The sequence below is a fragment of the Ceratotherium simum genome, chromosome 3, assembly GCF_057802395.1.
Source record: "Ceratotherium simum simum isolate JZ-2026a chromosome 3, ASM5780239v1, whole genome shotgun sequence".
In the NCBI taxonomy this organism is placed as follows: domain Eukaryota; kingdom Metazoa; phylum Chordata; class Mammalia; order Perissodactyla; family Rhinocerotidae; genus Ceratotherium; species Ceratotherium simum.
In genome coordinates, this window is record NC_141902.1 from 49,067,031 (window position 1) to 49,086,849 (window position 19,819).

Genomic DNA, 19,819 nt, shown 5'->3' on the forward strand with positions numbered 1-19,819 from the left:
CAGAGGGTGTTGAAACCAAATCACAGTTTCCTAATTTGGAATACATTGCCTTATATGGGAGCACAGTTTCAGAGAAAAGTAGCAAGTTCTTTCTCTGTTTACTAGATACCTTCTGTCGGCTGCTGGGACACACCAGCAGCATCTTCATTCTCCTTCCAGATCTGCAGGAGTGTCTGTTTTATCGATCGGCTGCTAACAATTCAGGAGCTGATCTGCTTTATCGAAAAGCCCTGTGTTCACAATGTTTCCATTAGTTACTAAGTGGTATAAATATCTTAATCTTAAACTGCACTGCAGCACCTCCCCTGCAACTTCAAATTAACTTGATCTTCTTTCTCAGTCTTGCCTGTGTACATGGGCTTTTCATTGGCCAAGGTGAGTGCTAGAATAATTTTAGCTGCTGTTTTACAAAAGAGGTGCTGGGCAGCCCAAAACTAGCACACGGACAGCATTAGGAGACACAGGAGAGGGAGGTGACAGTCTTTCTGAAAGTTTTAATGTTTTGCTTTTGTATTTACATGTTTAGTGTAACTGGAATTGTTTTTTGTGTAAAGTGTGAGGTAGGGATCCAATGTCACTTTTTTTAATATGGAATTTCCCCCCAGCACCATTTATTGAATAGTCCACCCTTTCCCCACTGATTTGCAATGCATAAAAAGAAATATGTGTTGGTCAGATTCTGGGCTCTGAATTGTGTTCTATTGGTCTGTTTTTTTTCTTTAATTCAATGCATTATTTTTAAATCAATACATTCCTACCAACTCTCTAAACTAATGGCTTAGTTAGTTAGTTTATTTGACTTAATCTTGCTATTTTGTTGAGTAATGTTTCCTCCTTTAATCATCAGTTTTGGGGAATATTTTTCTATTCTTTGCTCTTCTTTAAAAAGTTTAAATTAGCTTATAATTTTTCACGAAAACATCTTGTTAGGATTTTCATTGGAATGACATAAATTTATAGATCAATTTTGGAAGGATCAATATCTTTAAATATTATCTTCCTATCTCTAAGCATGATATATTTATCCATTATTTGTCTTCTTTATTACTTTCAAAAAGTTTTATAATTTTCTCCATAAAATTGTCACACATATGTTACGTCATTCATTCATTCACTTATCGTTTTCTTAGAGGGCTTACTTTTCAAACAAGCGAATTTGCCAGCATACTTGTGTCATTCTTGATTTTAAATAAATGTGTTTTTTTTCATTAGTTGTGATGTTTACTGTAGGCTTTTGTATATATGTTTTTTTTTTAACATACAATTAACCATTTTTATTTATTTATTTTTTTTATTTTTTGTGTGTGTGTGAGGAACATTAGCCCTGGGCTAACATCCGATGCCAATCCTCCTCTTTTTGCTGAGGAAGATTGGCCCTGGGCTAACATCCATGCCCATCTTCCTCTACTTTATATAGGACGCCGCCACAGCATGGCTTGACAAGTGGTGCCCTGGTGTGCGCCCGGGATCCGAACCCCGGGCTGCTGCAGTGGAGCATGTGCACTTAACCACTATGCCACCAGACTGGCCCTGTAGATATGTTCTTATCAAGTTAAGTAAGTTCCCTTCTAGACTTAGTTTTAACTATGAATAAATGTTAAATTTTATTGAATGCTTTAATTCACCTGTTGAGATGGCTATATGGTTTTCTTCTTCAAAGTGGAAATTTGCATTAATTTATTTTCAAGTATTAAACCATTCTAACATCTCTAATATATATTCAACTTGATTATGATGAACTATGGTTTTATATATTTAAATTTGTCTTGACACTTTATTTCGGATATATGTATTATTTTTTGAGAGAGATTAACTTATAATTTTCCATTCTCATACTGTTCTTGTCTGATTTTAGGTCAAGATTTTGCTATCATTATAAAATAACTTAGTGAAGATTTTCTCATTTTTTTGTTCTCTGGAAAAGTTTATGAAAACATTTGAACACTTGATATAAATAACTAGTAAGCCCTAAAGTCTTGGTAATTTTCTGGAAAGAGGAGGTTGGTTAGAATTTTATTAATTCAATTTCTGGTTTCAGGTATATTCAGATTTTTAATTTCTTATGAAGTTATGTTTGATAAATAATTTTATAGGAAATTTAAAATTTGTCCTGGTTTTCAAATTCATTGAAATTCATTGAACATTTACTTAATTGTTCAATTCTATAGTACATCTAAAGTAGTTTTAGAGCTGTTTCACTATATTCTCTAATGGCAATTTTTATTACTAAGAATGCTTTTGGTCTTAAAGATAATTTTGTGTGATAAAATATAGCTTCACTAGCTTTCATTCTTTTTTTCCCACCCTTTCAGTGTCTTTATGTTTTAGCTTTGACTCCTATAAACAGTATATGAATTTTGTTATTTACTGTGAAAATCTTTGTTTTTTAACTTGCTATTTTTGTTCATTTACATCTGTTATGATTACTGTGGGTATTTGGACTCGTTTCTAACATTTTATATGGTACTTCCTATTTTTTCCTTTTCTTTCTCTGCTTTTTCCCCCTCCTACATTGCCTTCATTGGATTAATTTATTTTTTGCTCTCTTTGTTTGAAAATTATATATACTATTTTTATTCTTTAAACGTTGCCAGTCAAATTTTGATATGTGTATGTAGTTTAATAATGTCTAATATTAATTAGTAACTCTATATGAGAACTTTAGAACACTTAACTCTAATCACCAGCCTCTCATCCTACATGTTACTAATAGCAAGTATTTTATTTCTGTCCTATCTTTTACTGTCCCTCTCATCCGTTAAGACTCATATCTCTAGGTTTATTAAAACTGCACACACTTTCAGTGATTTGTTACTTGCAATCAAATGAATTTAACAGGATGAAAGAGCAGCTTCTCCAACTTCACAATTGGGTATTTCTGCTAAGATTCTACTCCCTCAACACTATATAAAAATTAGCAATTGATATTATCATGTTTGTTATTAATCATAGGGAATTGTTTCCTCAATGAAATTACACTCAGAGGAAGAAGAATGCATGTTAAGTATTTTAGCTATGAGGAAATAACTTGAGGATAGCAATTATATGTCTGAGAACCTTTCCTCTTGTTCTGAATTTCAGTGAATTGTCTCATTAGAATTTCAACTCTATCAAAATGAGATAATATACTAAACTAAGTAATTTACCGAGACCTTGCTGTGAAGGAGTTTATCAATATTCTCTGGAAAGCTGTATGGCTGTGATCTGCTTCTGGCCAAGAGAAACTAGAGGTTCACACTGGGAAGAGGCATGGGGAAAAGAGAAGACCTGGAATGGAGGCCTGTGAGATTTGAGGAGCCATAAGCCAAGGTACCAGGTGCCAGAGCTGGACCCTGAGGGCAGGGTTCAAAATGGTGATGACCAGCAAATGGTTAACACAACCTCCTTTTGCCTTGATGTCCAGGTCTTATGGCACTTGTGTAATTCTTCTGTTAGCCTTTTGGGCCCCATTTTGGCTATGAATCAAGGCATTGAGAAAGTGTCAATGTAAGTCCTCAAGACTGGGATGGGAGGACAAAGAGGATCAGATGTGAATGAGCAGGATCCATAATTACTAACCTGTGAGCAGAGCAGAGGGGCATAGCTCAGGGAAACATAATTCTATGTGCCAGGATTCCAGTGTGATAAGCATAGGTGTTGGACTCAGAAGCTCAGTCCAGGCTTAAAGCTGTTAGAAGTGAGTAAGAAGTCAAAGTCTAGGCACTCAGGTCTTGGCACAAACTACAAAGGGTCTCATAAACAGCGATGACTTGCTTTTGTTTGCCTTTTTTTGACCACCTACTGTGTGCCAAGCAATTCATATAAATTAGCTCTAACGTTCTTAAGAATCTTGGAAAATTGGGGTATTTTCAATCCCTACTTTACATGAAGAAACTGGGATTTAATGGTGCTAAGAAATTGACCATTTTACATCTATAAATCAGCAGAGCTAGGATTTAAATATCAATTTATTTCACTCCAGATTCTGTGTTTTTCCAATACACCTTACCATCTCTCAAGAAAATGAAGTGCTGTTCCTTTCACCTGGGTCTTGACAGCTCCAACCACAGGTTAGGCTGGAAAATAAACATTTTTCCTTCTTTAAAATACTTCTTGGGTGGATTTTTTTTATTCTGCACTTCATCACAACTTCTTTCTCCAGACATTTTTATTAAGCATAAATCTGAAGGCAAGTAATAGACATTAAAGGAGTTAGGTGAAAAAATAAGATATCTTAGCTGAGAACCAATATGTGGAAAGATTACCTACTGTATGAAATGAAAAAAATTTATAGTACATGTGATAAATGGGTACTTCCCACAAGATGCCCTAGGAATAGAAGGTTTGTGATTTTTGTTTGGGAAAAATGGTTTTCTTAATATGATCTCTGGTCTTATTTAATGGAGACAAGCCCTGGAAGATTGTCAGGGGTCTTATGTGGATTTGCATCACTTGCCAGAGATAGTACATAAGATTGTCACTGCAGCTGATTAATTTTCGGGACAAAATTTGCATGTCCTTTCTTCAGGGATATTGTTGCCATGGCGATGTTATGACATCAAGCTTTGCACAGAGTGTTGCTGCTTCTTACCTGTAGACTTTGGCATGAGTTGGGTAGAAAGAATATCTTGACCATTTAGGGAAGATTTTTATATATGTTAAAGCCAGGGTAAGGGTAGAGAGTTGTCTGTTAAGATGTTGACTCTGTGACTGTCTTAATAGCTCCTTCTATTTTGATGTCCATTGTAATATTCTGAACATAAGTGAGAACACCAAACTATATTCTTGCATTTGCATAAATTTAAGCTTTCAGTAAAGTGTTTTTCTTTCACACTCTAAAAATGCAGAGTCTCTTATTCCTATTGAGCAGGAGAATTGGAATCTTCACGTAGTGGAAAGAATATTGACCTTAGAGTGGGAAATAGAAATTAAAGTCCAATATTGCTTCTTACTATGTGACTTTGAATTTAATCCCCCTGAATTTTGTTTTTCCAGTTAGGAGGGACATTCAGCCTAAAAATCAAGTTGACACATAGAGAAACTGAGCTGAGAGAGAGAGATGGCACACTTTGATCACTTGAACACAGCACATCTGCTCCTTAACATTTCAAAAATTATGTGAGCTGATTTATTGCTTAAGCCAATTGAGTTGGGTTTCTATCATTTGAAACTGAAAAAATTCTGAATACCAGAATCACCAACATACTCATACAGATACACAGATTATTTTTAATTAAAAATTGCTAATTAACTATAATTTTGCTCATAATTAGAATGGTCAAAGATCAGCCATCTCTGACTTTGATATCACATGCCGTTTAGGTGTTTCTCAGTTGAATTTTTTTTTGCCATATTAATATTTCTTTTTCTGCACAATGAATTGGGTCAGTTATTTAGTAAATGTAGTTGACTTTTTAGAGTGGACTTTTTTTTTTGCTTTATTTGCTTGTATTTTGTTTATTTTTTACATTAAGTAATGAAACTATGAAACTAGTGATATTGTTCATGAAGAGACCAGTGGTTGAGAAGAGGACCAAGGTTAGAAGCCTGAAGATAATATGTTATACGTGTATGGAGAAGGAAGAGTCCATGAAGGAGAATGAAAATGAAGGCAAAGTGTGTAGTCTCACAGAGTCAAGGGAATAAAGGAAATATTTCAGGAATGTGATAGAAGTCTGCACATTTAAATGCAACACAGGAACCCGATAAAATAGAGGCTGAAAATTTTCCCTTGCGATCAGCATTTAGGAAGCTATCAGTAATTAGTGAGAACAATTTCATGAGATTTGTTGAGAGGCTCTATTTCAGTGAAACGAGAAATGGGTGAATATTAAAAAATGGGAGTTGAAAAGTGGAGATAACTTATTGAAGAAGCATAAAAAAGAGAAAGAGAGAAAGATGATGGAAATGGGAGTCGAACATAGGATCAGGGAGAGTTTAAAATCTTTCCAGAATGGAAGACCCAAAGTATGTTGATAGGCTGAAAAGAAGCAGTGAGTTTAAAGGAGCTGTGATATATAAAAGGGGGAATTGATAAAGGCAGACCCCAGCTGAGGGAAAAATAGATGAATACCAGAGCATATGTAAATGTGTTGGCCTTGAGCAGAAAAGACACCACCTCTGAAACCAGAAAAAAGAAGGCGAAGTGTGTCAGTATAGAAAAGTATGCAGATTGAGAATCAGAAAGCTGGAAGAGATCACCACTGATAATTTAAATGTTCTTAGTGAAGTAGAAGGCAAAGTTAGTTATATATGAGACAAGGAAATTTGGCTACTGTAAAAGAGAAACAGAGCTGGACTGTTGTTAAAGGTGGCGAGACCGATTTTATTCTACTGCAGTAGGGGAGAGACTTCAGTATAAACTGAGCTCATCTCCACTGAAACAAAAAGTGAGAGGCTTTTTAAATGCTGGGTGTGCTAAAGGAAAATGGCTGGAAGACATTGGTGGGTGGGGAGGTTAATCAATGTGATTAGGCCAGCCGTGTTTGGAATTGGTACTTATCAAAGTTAGGCTTCTACCCTCGCACAGAAACTGGGAGACAGGGGCCCTATCTTTCTTGATGATTACATTTCAAAAGGGTGGCTCCCAGGTTTTTGAGAAAGACATTCCTGGGTTGTAGAAAATACATATCAAAGGGACAGAGAAAAGATTTACAATTGCAAATTTTCTAAAGTAAATGCTCTAAGAAAAAGGAGATCAGGAGCCCATAGTCAGGTTTTAGCTGGAAGAAACAGCAAATTCTCTTGGTAGCATTGAACTTTCTCAGGCAGGCATTTTAAGGGGGCTGAGCTCATCACCCTAAGGATGCGGCCTCGAGCTGGCCATGATCTTGCTAGAGTTTGGCCAAGAGAAGAGCGTTTGTCACTACATCGGTGTTGACTTTTTCCAGATCATACTGATTTGGATGATTTATAGCAGTAGGTTAATTCTGGATTCTGGTACTCCTTCATGATTGGAAGTGAAAATCAACTTACTTGCTTTTTGGGTAGCTAATGGTGAAATAGAGAAAAGAGTATAATATATCTGAGTATATATTATTATAATTGCTATAGAACTCATTATAACTTTAAAAGACAATCTTAATAACTGATTTGCCCTATAACACAATGTTTGAGCATATAAGGGAAAGGTAAGAATATCTGACTCATGTGAACACACATGAACACACATACCAAGCACAGCCAGGGCTCATGAACCTTGATTACTGCCTATATGCTGTGACTTGGCATATGCCTCCAACTCCCTGAGATATATGCATTCTTTGGTAGGAGCTACTTGACTGAAGTCATCTCCAGAGGACTTATTCCCCATCACGGTCATTCAGCAGAGAATATTTGAATCATAGTAGCTTATGGTTTTACTATTCCAAGTCATTTTGATTTTTAGATAGGAGCCTTTAAATTGAGAAACACCTTTGAATGCTAAAGGAATGACTTTGATGTTGCTTTTATAGTCCCTGTGATAGGCAGTGTTGTTAAGAGAACCTTGAACTAGTCTGCATTAAAAAAATTACCTATTTCTATTTTACTCCCTTGATGGGCAAAGAAGATAGGAACACAGTATAGAAGAAGAGAAGAGGAAGCTAGAATGGAGGATAAAATAGCATGGTGGGAGACTGGAGCCCCAGTTATAGATTTTTAAAAATAGGGAATTAGTAATAAGAAGGAGGAGAAGGAAGAAGAAGAGAAGAAGAAGGAAAGAGGAAGTATTTGAGAAAGAAGACTGCCTAATACTAAATTTTAAGTCGTTTGTGTTTCTGTGATGTAAACCCTTCTAATGTCCCAAATCTTTAGTAGGGTTTGCTAAAACAAAAATAAATGAGTGAGTAAATCTTGTAGAAATTAAGGAAGAGCATTGGTTTCCATATCTGGATTGGCACCAGGCAGAACAGAAATAGCATGCATGAGATGGAAAGGCCACCCTGAACTGAGCTTATATTGGGAGCAGAAGTGTGAAGTCAGATTTGGGAACGTAAACTCCTGAAATTTTCAGAAATCTGAGAGAAGACATTAAACTTTTCAAACTCTGTGGAAGAGAAATTTAGTAAAATATCGTAGATCTATTGAGCGGAATGACCCTAAGTGACCTCTGTGTTAACCCCAGGCTCTGTGCTGCCTCATACCAGGAAGACTTTCCCGAGTCACTGAGCATCTATTATTAACAACTGCTGCTGGCAATGGCAGTCTGCTGGGGGAAAATTATGCAGAGAAAAGATTCCATTCCTTCCTCAGATTTTGGCAGAGAAGTAGGAGGAAAATTATCTGAAAAATGAAATGATTTAATATAAATGTTATGTGATAAACTAGCTTTTTTTGGATGCCGCGTTATCAGACTGAAAGTACAGTGGTGAGCTGCTGTGAAGGTTCTCTTGAATATTACTGAAAATAATGAATGCAAAGTTATTTTTAAAACAACGTAGTTACCCAGAATTGATTTCTCTCCCAAAGGCAGTTCATAAATTAAGATTTACACTTCACCTGCTGCTTTCTTAATTTGGAATATGTTAGTATAATAAAATGACACACATTATTTTGGAACTTCTAATTTAGCTCCTGCAGAAATGTTATTTTCATGCACTATATGAATGTTATATGTCACGTTTAATTTCTTCACTTTTGATATGTACATCTATAATATTGGTGGTTAGATATAAATGAGAATAGGTAAAATATTATCTAGTATTCTATCAACTGAAATTCTGTTTTATAGCATATTTACGCACAGTTAAAATGGAACTATAAAATTTTGATATGCATTTTGAATCGTTTGCTTAGGAATATTACTGAATTAAATTATGCTTGATTTCATTTTAGTATTGTGACATGACTGATATAATTTTCAACGATAAAACAACTCGCAGTTGTATACCATCCATTGTCTCATTTTTTCCCTCATACTGAGATTTGGAAACAGGCTCAGAAAAAATAATGCTTATCTATGGCCTAATGGCTAACACACTGCCTTTTAAATTTTATAAATGTAAATATGCATAGAGTTCATATTCATGATTTATTTTAATTCTCAAAAGAATGGATTCATTGGTTGGAATAAACAACAGGACTCAGTCACAGTTGCATGATTCAAATTATAATTTTATGCCACAGACATATTTTATTTGAGACTGAAATATTATTATATGCATTTAGAAATATTTCTGGGTAATGATGTTTAATATTTGACGTCTGCTAAATTTAAATATTAAAAATTTTTAACTTTGATTTTTTTCCCCTTATTTGCATTTTATAAATGATCATGTACTACTCACAGAATAAAGCTAGATCCTGTGCATTCATCAAAGCAGTTAATAATCACAGTAAAACAAAATAAAACAAAAAAGAACTCTATGTAGTCTTCATAATATTTTGATGTTATTTTAAAGATATGAATATTTAAATATTAATAAAGTTGTGTGGTATGAAGGTAATAATTTGTACAGTTATTGATTGCCTTTGCTAGATGAATTGATTATTTTCAAACATTTTTTTAGTCCAAACTTGACATATCATCCTGACTGCCTCACAAAATCAAAGTGCAAACACGAATGGACGTTCTGGATCAGTCGTTCCCAGATGTTTAAATTTCACAGACTAGTGAAATTAAAAGGAAAACAAATAAAGAGGTTGGCCCAGATTTGTCAGTATTTCCTATTGCCAGTGAGACCATTAAACAAAACAAAATAAAATTGTTTACAATAATCGTTATTTCGTAAAAGAGAGGATATATAAACAGCACCCCCAAAAAAGGAGAAAAGGAAGGTTATAATCTCAAACAGAAGTCTCTGAGAAGAACAAACAGTTTATAAAACAAATTCTCTCTTTCACTTTCTCTCTCTCATATTCATTTTTCATTTTTCATGCTATGGACTTCCAACCTCATGTTCAGAAAACTTCATCTAAATGGGTATTAAGAGAACATAATTCTCAGCTGTTAACCAGACCTTCTTTTTATCTCCCTGCCCAAATTCTTAGCTCCACACCTACTTGCTGATAACTGTTTGTGTTGTCTTTCCATTGCATTATCCTGATTCCACTCCTGGCTTCGGTGACCTAGGTTTTCTATAAGGGTTTTGGGCTATGCACACTCCTTTGGCTTTGCCATTCTCTGCTGCTTTAGGGTGAGAAGTTCCTATGCTACCCTCTTGCTCCTTGGAATACCCACTCTAGCTGTGATAGCCCCAGTTTTGATAAAAAATTCAGACATATTTTTCCTCACATGAACCAAATTTCAGTTCTGCTCGTTATATCAGCATTGTGCATCTTCTCTTCCCGGATATTAATGTTTCCTTGTTGCCCATGACATTTAAAATAGGAACATATTTTGTTCAATTGTATAGCATAGTTGTCTTAAGCTTTGAAGATGTGTGGAGATTTTATATTACTTAAAAAAAAATAATTTACTGAGGTGAGATTCACATGATGATGTATTTTAAATGATATTTTACAGGTTGTTTCTATGACCTGAGATTTGCAAAATTTCAGAATTAAAGAAGGATGTTTTCAGGATCCTCTAGCAGGTAACTTAGAATTGAAGGGAACCATAGAGGTCATTGTTCCACCATTCCACCCATAATGCAGAGTAATAACATGTGAAATAAATGGTCCTGCCACCTCTATTTGGACACTTCTAGCCATGGGGAGGTCATTGCCACATAAAATGTCTCATTCTACTGTGGGGCATCATCATTGGAAATTTCTCTCTTAGAATGACCTGAAATCTGCAAGTCTGTATCTTTTTCTAATAATAGCCCTTGGACTGTTTGAAGATAGCTGTCAAATCTCCCAGGAATCTTTGCTTCTCTAGGTTAAATATTCCTAGTCCCTTCAAACATTCACTTTTCATATGACATGGTTTTCAGATCCCTGATCTTTCAGACTTAATTTTCCTAAATATGTTGACTATTTTAAGTGTTCTGATTCACATTGGCTCTCAGAGCTGGCCATGACATTCCTGAGAAAAGTCTTACAAAACAGAGCATTTTGGACTTTTTCTTTTGGGTCATCTGGACAAAGTGCTCCTATTGATACAATGTAAGGCTGGGTTAGATTCTTAGAAGTGTTCATATGAATTTTGTAATAAAAAAAATCCCTAGATTTAATCTTTGCTGCTGAAATAGGTTCTTTCTACCCAGTTCTTGTACATTTTAATTTCTGAAACACAATGTGGGACTTCAGATTTATCTTTGTTAAAATTAACGTTGCCAATACATTTTAGCATTCACTGTAAGATGGAGATACTTCCTATTATAGAAAGAAATCATTTTGAATCTTAATTTCATTATTTATAATATTATATATTTCTCTCCATTTCCTATTATTTGCACATTCAGTTTAGTTTTTTAAATAAATCTATGTCAGCAATAAACTTTAAAATGAATCTGTTCAAGGACTCACTATTTGAGACCTCCCATCATCTTTATACTTTGCTATTAATTCACATTGTTGGGTATAGTTGTCTAAAAGCCATGAATCCAACTAAGTATATTTTATTATTCAGCCCATGTTTTATTCAAGGATAGAATTGGAAACTTTATTGCTTACTTTCTAAAAGATAATGGTATCTGAATAGCCATTTCAAACATAAAATGACTCATTCGATAATTTTTGCATATGTTATATTTCTTTTCTATATGTTCATTGGACTTTTATTTCTATCGGAATAAAAATATAGCCCTTCATAAAAAATACATTTCTTAGCATTGGTCCTCTAGAAATCAGATCCTGAAGCAACAATTAAAGTGTTGCTGCCTAAAGAGGTATGAACACGTGTGTGGTAAGATACAGGAAAAAAAAGAAGTGAAGCAAGGAAAGGTGTGAAACACGGTGAGCTGGAAAAAGACCTAGAAGGTTGCTCAGTGGGTCTGTTTGCTTGGCATTCAGCACTGGGAACAGAGGATTGTAAGGAGAAATCATACCTCAGGGTGGTCTATGGAAGAGGAGTTAAAAGGGAGACATATATCTGTGCTGTCTCCTGCTTTGCCTTAGTCAGGGTTCACCCTAACTCCCCATATTTACACCAGCTCAGCTATCTTGTCCCCCTGACATAGTTCTTGCCTGGTATATCTGTGTCTGCCAATACTTGGTTAGGAGGCACTAAATCTCAAACCTGGAATTAAACCAGATGTATTAGTCTGTTCAGCCTGCCGTAACAAAATATACACTGGGTGGCCTAAACAACATAAATTTGTGTCTCACAGTTCTGGAGGCTGGGAATTTCAAAAATGAGAGTGCTAGCATGGTCCGGTTTTGGTGAGCTCTCTTGATGGCTTGCAGTTGGCTGCCTTCTTGCTGAGGCCTCACAAGGTAGAGATAGAGATAGAGAGAGCAAGCTCTTTGGTTGTCTCTTCTTACAAAGGCACTAATCCCATCATGAAGACTCCACCCTGATGATCTCATCTAACCTAATTATCTCCCAAAGGCCTCATCTCCAAATAACATTTCATTGTGGGTTAGAGTTTCAACATACGGATTTTTAGGGAACACAGTTCAGTCTATAGCATCCACCACTGGATGTCCACGCAATTCATGTCCATCTCACATGCAAAATACATTCATTCCATCCAACAGCCCCAAAACTTTTAACTCATTCTAGCATCAACTCTAAAGTCTAGAGTCCAAAGTCTTATCTAAATATCATCTACATCAGATATAGGTGAAATTCAAGATAGAATTCATCTTGAGGCAAAATTCTCCTCCATCTGTGAACCTGTGAAACCAGACAAGTGATGTGCTTCCAAAATATAATGGCAGACAGGCATAGGATAGATATTCCCATTCCAAAAGGTAGAAATTGGAAGGAAGAAAGGAGTGACAGGTCCCAAGCAAGTCCAAAGCCTAGCAAGGCAAATTCCATTAGATCTTAATCCTCTTTGGTTTGATGCTCTGCCCTCCATGCTCACTGTGGTGGCAGCACCACCCCCATGGCTTTTGGGACAGCCCTGTCCCTTTGGCTCAAGATTAGGCAGGAAACAATAGAAATAACACACATTGTGAATTGGGTAAATCAGTACAATCTTTCAAGAGAGAAGCTTTGCAATGCAAATGAAAAGCCATAAAATTTTGCATATTCTTTGATGCAGACATTCAAATTCTAGCTATTTGTAATAATGATATTGTTATAGTTGCACAAAATATTTCAATACAAGAATGTTTATCACAATTTGTATATTAAAATGAAAAAAGTGGAAACCCCGAATGCCAGCGATCAGAGATTGATGTAGTCACTCAGTAGACTAGTATGCAGTGAGAAGGAGTAACAATGAATATAATACTCAGACCACTTAATATCATGTAAAAAATTCAAGGCATAATAAATGAATGAAGCAGGTTACCAAACAACATTCCAATTGTGGTAGATGCTATGTGTGCAACAGCCATATCCCTTCACCCTCACTATTTCAGTGTATGCTTGCCAGCATCTACTTCTCTTTGCTTGAGTTTTCTTTGTCCATGTGCTTAGCAGCCCAGAAGTGCTGAAGAATTATGCTCCTGGATGAGCAGGCAGCCAGAAATTGATGGAGTTCATATATAAACAGCCCACTCACCCCTTTGTTGAGATATCTTTGAGACCCATGCTCCATACTGACTCCCAGAGTTCTTCATTGGGATCAGCTCCAGTTACTCACAGTGGTAACTTCCCAGGTAATGTGCCCCTATTGGCTGCTCTCCCTTCCCTCTCTCACTTTTCCACTCTCCTACCTATGTTTCCTGACATCATCACTCAAATGAGCTACTAGCACTCGAATCTTTGTCACAAGGTTTTCTTCTAGGGAAATCCACTAATTCAAACAATTTCAATTAAAAATAATATTTCTGTTTATACAAAACTAACTGGAAATATGTACACTGAATTAGCAATATTGGTTATTACTGAGGGTGGGTGATTATAAGTGGGTATTTTCTTCCTTTTTACTTATTTGCGTTATCTTTAATGAAACTGGAAGAGGAAAAAAAATAATAAAATCTATTTTAAACAGGAAAAATCAACAAATGCTTTTCCCCCTGTTCACTCTTTCTCAATTCCATTCTCATTTCAATCACTTCAAAAGAAAGCTACTTAATATGAGTTCCATTGATTTATAGTGCAAAGACTTATTGCATAATTACATAAAGGCTTTCAGTCAAAGGAATATTAAAGGCAATACAGGCCTCAAGCACTTCCTGTAGCAAGTGAATTTCAATTTTAAACTTTCAATATTCTCTCTGCATTGGCTACATCTTTAAATATTTCAGACTCCATAACTTAAGAAATTCTCTTTTTCCCCAGAAGAAGATAGACCCGTAGAAACCAATAGTGTTTGCAGAATTGAAGGTATAGATGTCCCTGAAGAATGCCCTCTTCCTAGATTGTACTATTTGTTATAAAGTAACCCTGATTCCTTCTAGATGAAAAGGTATCAGACCTTATGATGGGCTTCAGAAATGTTCATTTTCACAAAAGCTTGAAGGCCAATTGTTTGACTATCATGCAATTCTATTTGTTGGGATGGAGAGAAAAGTAAATTTTCTAGCCAAACTTGAAGTCTATGAAATGAGCAGTGGAAAAGAGCATTGAACCAAGAGTCAGGAGACCTGAATTCATAGCCTTGGACCAGCTACTGACCGGTTTGTTCATCTGTAGGTGTGGCAAACCTTCAAGCCGAGAGAAAAGAATGAGCAAATTAAAGGAATGAGTTAATGTCTACTGGGAACAGACAAGTTACATAATGAGTAAAGTGATCTAATTTGGACTACCTTTTGTTTTTCTACATTTGATAAAGACATGGATACTGAAAAATATTTCTTTACCCTAAGAAAAACAATGGTGCAGGTGTGACTGATAAATAGCAAATGCACTTGGCCTTAGTTATGAAGAATGTGGTGGAAACTGTGGTCTGTGTGTGATTGTATTAGTTTGCTAGGGTTGCCATAATAAAATATCACAGACTGAGTGGCTTCAACAACAGAAACTATTTAGTCCTAGTTCTACAAGATGGAAGTCTAAGATCAAGGTGTCAGCAGGTGTGGTTTCTCCTGAGGCCTCTCTCCTTGTCTTACAGAGACCAACTTCTCATTGTGTCCTCTCATGGCCCTTTCTCTGCACATGCACCCTGGTGTCTCTTCCTTTTCTTGTAAGGACACCAGTTCTATTGGACTAGGATTCCACCCTAATGGATTTATTTTACCTTAATCACCTCTTTAAATACTTTCTCTCCAAATAGGATTACATTCTGAAGTACAGGGGGTTGGGACTTCAATTTATGAATTTTGGGTAACACAATTCAGTCCATAACAGTGACTCAGGTAGGAAGGTAGAAGAATAATGAAGGCTCAAGTTTTGAGGACCACTGAACTCCACAACTTAATGATCCATCAAAATCTATTTCTACTCTCAGGCTATATTTTTGTTGATATAGCTTTAAAAATACATATCTGAAATTATATTTCTATTTATCTGTTCATTTTCTTTTGAATTGTAAATATAGAAGTTTGCTAAAAATTGGCTCCACTTAAAAGTAAGTTGACTATGAAGCATTCACACACACAAAATTGATTACATATTAGGCCAAAAGAAAAACATCAATAAATCCCCCAAAGTAGAAATCCTGAACCTACAAAGCAATAGAGCAAGAAATCAATGACTAAAAGATGGTAAAAATAAAACAGCAAAGGAGGACAGTAAAATAACCACAAAGAAATCATTTTTAAAAAGAAACCTTTCTAAAAACTCAGGTTAAAGAGGCAAGTAAGAATTATGTGGTAGACAAGGGTAATAAAGCAAACTTTTCAACTGTGATTCTTCAGTACTCTGAAATTATGATGTTATTATATTACACTTATAACAATAAATTAATATTTACAAATAAATGACAGTGAAAGCAAAATGTATTAAAACTTTATATTATTTTTTGAAAGCAAAATAAAAAGAAGATAAAAATCTATGAGCTACACATTCCACCTCAGAAGGCAGATAAGTTGCAATACTAAAGAAATAAGAATTGCTTCTCGGCCTTTTGGCTAAGATCAAGTGTAGAAATAAGAATAAAAGAATTAATGAAGATAAGAGCAGAAATTAATGAAATGGAAAGCAAAAATATTGTCTTCAGAGCTATTTCTTTGAAAAGACCATATAGACAACACAAATATACAATAATAGTAATGAGGAGGTATTTACTCAGATAATGAAGAAATTTAACAATTTCAAATGAATACTAACTATACATTTATATCAACAAATTTGAAAATATAGATGAAATGAATAAATTTCCTGAAAAAAATTAGCAATTTGGATTCAAGAACAGGTAGAAACTATAAAGAAAGACAATGAAAGAGCTCTCTCCCCCACCTCCCTTCTGACCCACAGGCACCAGATCCAAATGTTTGGGCAGCAAATCCAACCCAAACTTCAAGGCACAGAAAACTTGAGATAGTTAAGCTATTGCAAGCCTAGATGAAGACATACAGATTAGCAATTCATACTATGAAAGTGTTATATGTCACCAGTTCCATAAGTGATGGAGGATAGCACCAAAAAAGAAATTTGCAGACTTATTCCATATATGAACATAGAAACAAAAATATTAAAAACAGTCATCTAATATAATCTAGCAGAATATGAAAATAACACTTTGCCATATTTCAGAAGCACTAGGATGGTTCAACATTTAGAAATCTTGAAGTAATTCACTACATTGGTAATTAAGGAGAGAAATTATATGACCGATGCTAGAAAGGCCATTTGATCAAGTTAAACATCCATTTCTTAGGAACATCTTTAGAAACTTGGAAGTATACTTAATTTGAAAGGAGTTTTTAATCAGCAATTAGCAGTAGAAATCATACTCATGGAGAAACACCAGAGGAATTCCCAATAAATTTAGGAAAAAGACAAAGATGTCCACTCTTGTTACTGTTATTTAACATCAGACTGGAGGTCAAGGGACACAAATGAGCAGTTAAAGAAGAAGAAATGCAAACGAACAACGAACAATAAACATGAGAAAACATGCTCCTCTGTATTAATAATACGAACAAGAACTAAAACTACAATAAAATACAATTTTTACCTATCGGATGAAATATGAATGATGTTCGATTTTGATGAAGTTGCTCCCATTACCTAAACCCTTCTTACGCCTTAGTGCTCCCGCTTCTCTGTGGATTAATGAAAACCACTTTACAACTAATTCTTTACTAATCCCGAAGCCTCAAGGCATCCACTGAAAGTCAACGGCTTTTTCTTCTGGATGAAACTCTGCAGATGGTAAAAGTCTGAGGAATTGAGAGAGGGGTGGGGGTGGGTGGGTAGGGGCACCTACCCCTAAGACGGTGGTTGTTTTTTCCTAAAGTATCTAAGAATAAACACACTTTACCACTGTGAGGATTGATTTCCTTCCTGCCTATTAATGTGATTTGTATCTTATTTCCTGTAAAACAATAACCCTTACATTATTTTGCTAAGGTGCACTCTTTTCCTCCCTGTTCAAGGTTATATTACAAACCTTTATCACATTAATCTACCTATGAATAGAAAATGGCCAAGTTGCCACTCTCTGATACCCAGAAGTCCCCATCGACAGCCTGACTGGATTTGCAGGCAGGGAGGGAGGGGTGGAGGACATTTCAATGCACTCCCACCTCACTAACAATTGGAAAAGCAATGCATTATATGCTTGAACTGATAACCAAAACGCAGCCATGGGCCATTTGGACAGGTGGTCTACAGTTCTTTGTAACAAAAGGACTAATTTGAACGAAGAAGTAGGTACAATGATCGTCTGAGGATCAGCCCCTGGGTTATCTTTCCTGGATCTGGAGGCTGAATGCTCGGCTTGTGTTAACTGTGCTGCAGGAATCAGAAGAGAGGGGTGGTCAGGGAGACCTAATAGCCTGTGTAGCCTACCCCAGCAGGGTCCTTATCTCTGCTTAATGTACAAGGTATTCTTGCTTGGGAAAGTGCCCTGTCCACAAAGAGTCGTATATCTCCTCTTGTTTAAACCACAGGCAGCTAGGTTTGTTGATTTTGCTCTTGGCCAAACCATAAAGAGCTAAAAATAACCCATATGGTATGGAGGGATGAAAATAAGTTAAATCCTAAGCTAAAGACCTGATTCTATTACGCAGGGCTGTGGAAATGCTCTTTGAGGTTTTCTATAGAGACTTCACTGAGGGTCAGATTTAAAAACAAGAACAGTCATAAGGACAGAAAGCTAACTGATAGTCCAACATACTGGGTGAGAGAGAGAGACAGGGACCCTGGATCAGGGTCTGGGATTTGAAGATAGAAAGTTTAGGGCAGTGGGTGACCAGCAGTCCCTGCAGTCACAGAGGACTGCCACCTGGGGGCAGCAAACCTGTGCAATCCTAAAGTGGTCGGCTCCACTTCAAGGCTGTGTGACTCTCAGATGAGATATCACATATCTCATGAGCTACCTAAAAACAAGTGTTCATACACTGACACAAACATTCACGACTTTGTTTTCTTTTGGACATTTCATGACTAGAAAATCATTAATATTTTCCTCCATGATGTCATGCTTTGCTCCGTAGAAAAGGGAATCCATAGCAACTTCCTGTGGACTTACACATTTTTCTCTCAATATTAGTATATATTTCCCCTCTCCTTGAAGATAGTTCATTAATAATATGTGGGAGTTGCTGTAGCTTTGTTCCGAATACCTTAACTAATTCTCGCAATATCCCTATTACAAGAAGATCAAATCCTTTGGGTTCCTCACAATCCTTTTATAATACAGTTTTGTCTAAATCCTTCTCCTTCAATAAAATTGGAAATATTTTGTCTTAACTTTACCAAGTCTCACCCACCAGAAATGCTTTTTTCCTGTTTTTCTCCTCTCCTTCAAGCAGTTAATTTCTATCTTTATAAAACATTAACATACATCGAATATTTCTGTCTCCTGATATGCATCCTCCCCTTTTCTACAATGACACAGAGTTCCTGAATTTTAGCTGTACGTGCTGTTCCTTTTCACTTTCCTTTCTTCTTCTTCCCAAGTGGACGAATGCATCATCTCAATGATGGCAGAGCAATAAGAATGAAGAGGCCTTGGCTATCCAGCTTGCTTTCCTAGGACTGCTTGTACCTGGATATAAGGAAAATATACTCTATCTTATTTTAGTCACCATAGTTTGGGGCTTCTGTTACAGCAAGTGAGCCTATGTCCTAACTAATACAACTGGTATGTGCCAGGTAATAGTTGAGCACCTTATGTACATTATCACATTTAATCTTCATACCCACTCTGGAAGGCGAGCCTTGTCATTATTTCCATTTTACAAATGAGTAAACCAAAGGACAGTGGCTTAAGAAGTTTGGCCAAGGTCACACAGCTAATAAATGGGAGGACTAGAGCCTCTGCTCTGAACCCCCATGCCATACGTCTACTCAAGGATGACTCCATCCCTTCCCTCATTCCTCACATATAATTTAAAGTGGGGCCTGCAAATCGCTCTTGACAATAGTGTTGGAATCTATTCCTTTCTCTCCAGTCCTGCTACCACAAGCCATCCTCATTCTCCCTGTTTGGTTTCCCAGCAGCCAATCATATTCTCCTCTAATTCTAATTCATTCTCACCTAGCTTCCAAAGTTACCTGTCCCCAAAGTAAATTTGACTGCTGTGTGTTGCCCTTGAATCCCTTATCAAATTCTTTTACAAAGGCCTTCATTTACAAAGGCCTTCATTTATGATATGGCTCCTGGAATCTCTTTACGACTTCTTTCTTTTTGCCCCACTTCTCCTGCCAACCTCCTCCTCTCCCTCCATTCTCTAGGCTCCGGTGATACTAATTGACCTTCCATGTCATGCCATGTTCAGACATGTTTATTCTTGCCTTGGAGCATTT

General features: G+C 36.1%; 1 protein-coding gene and 1 pseudogene across 7 annotated transcripts in view; one reads left to right on the forward strand and one right to left on the reverse strand.

Annotated features, from left to right (window-relative positions):
• The window catches only part of WDR72 (WD repeat domain 72), a 299,038-nt gene extending 281,939 nt beyond the window's left edge, over nucleotides 1-17,099 (reverse strand). For 5 of the 7 annotated variants that reach the window (XM_087427411.1, XM_087427430.1, XM_087427406.1 and 2 more), the window contains exon 1: nucleotides 17,022-17,099. The gene's annotated coding sequence lies outside the window, so the exon portion shown is untranslated. The remainder of the gene's footprint in view (nucleotides 1-17,021) is intronic. The other 2 variants (XM_087427414.1, XM_087427436.1) reach the window with 2 other exon arrangements.
• Nucleotides 15,953-16,032, forward strand: LOC147917560 (U2 spliceosomal RNA; annotated as a pseudogene).
• Nucleotides 17,100-19,819: the final 2,720 nt, after the last annotated feature.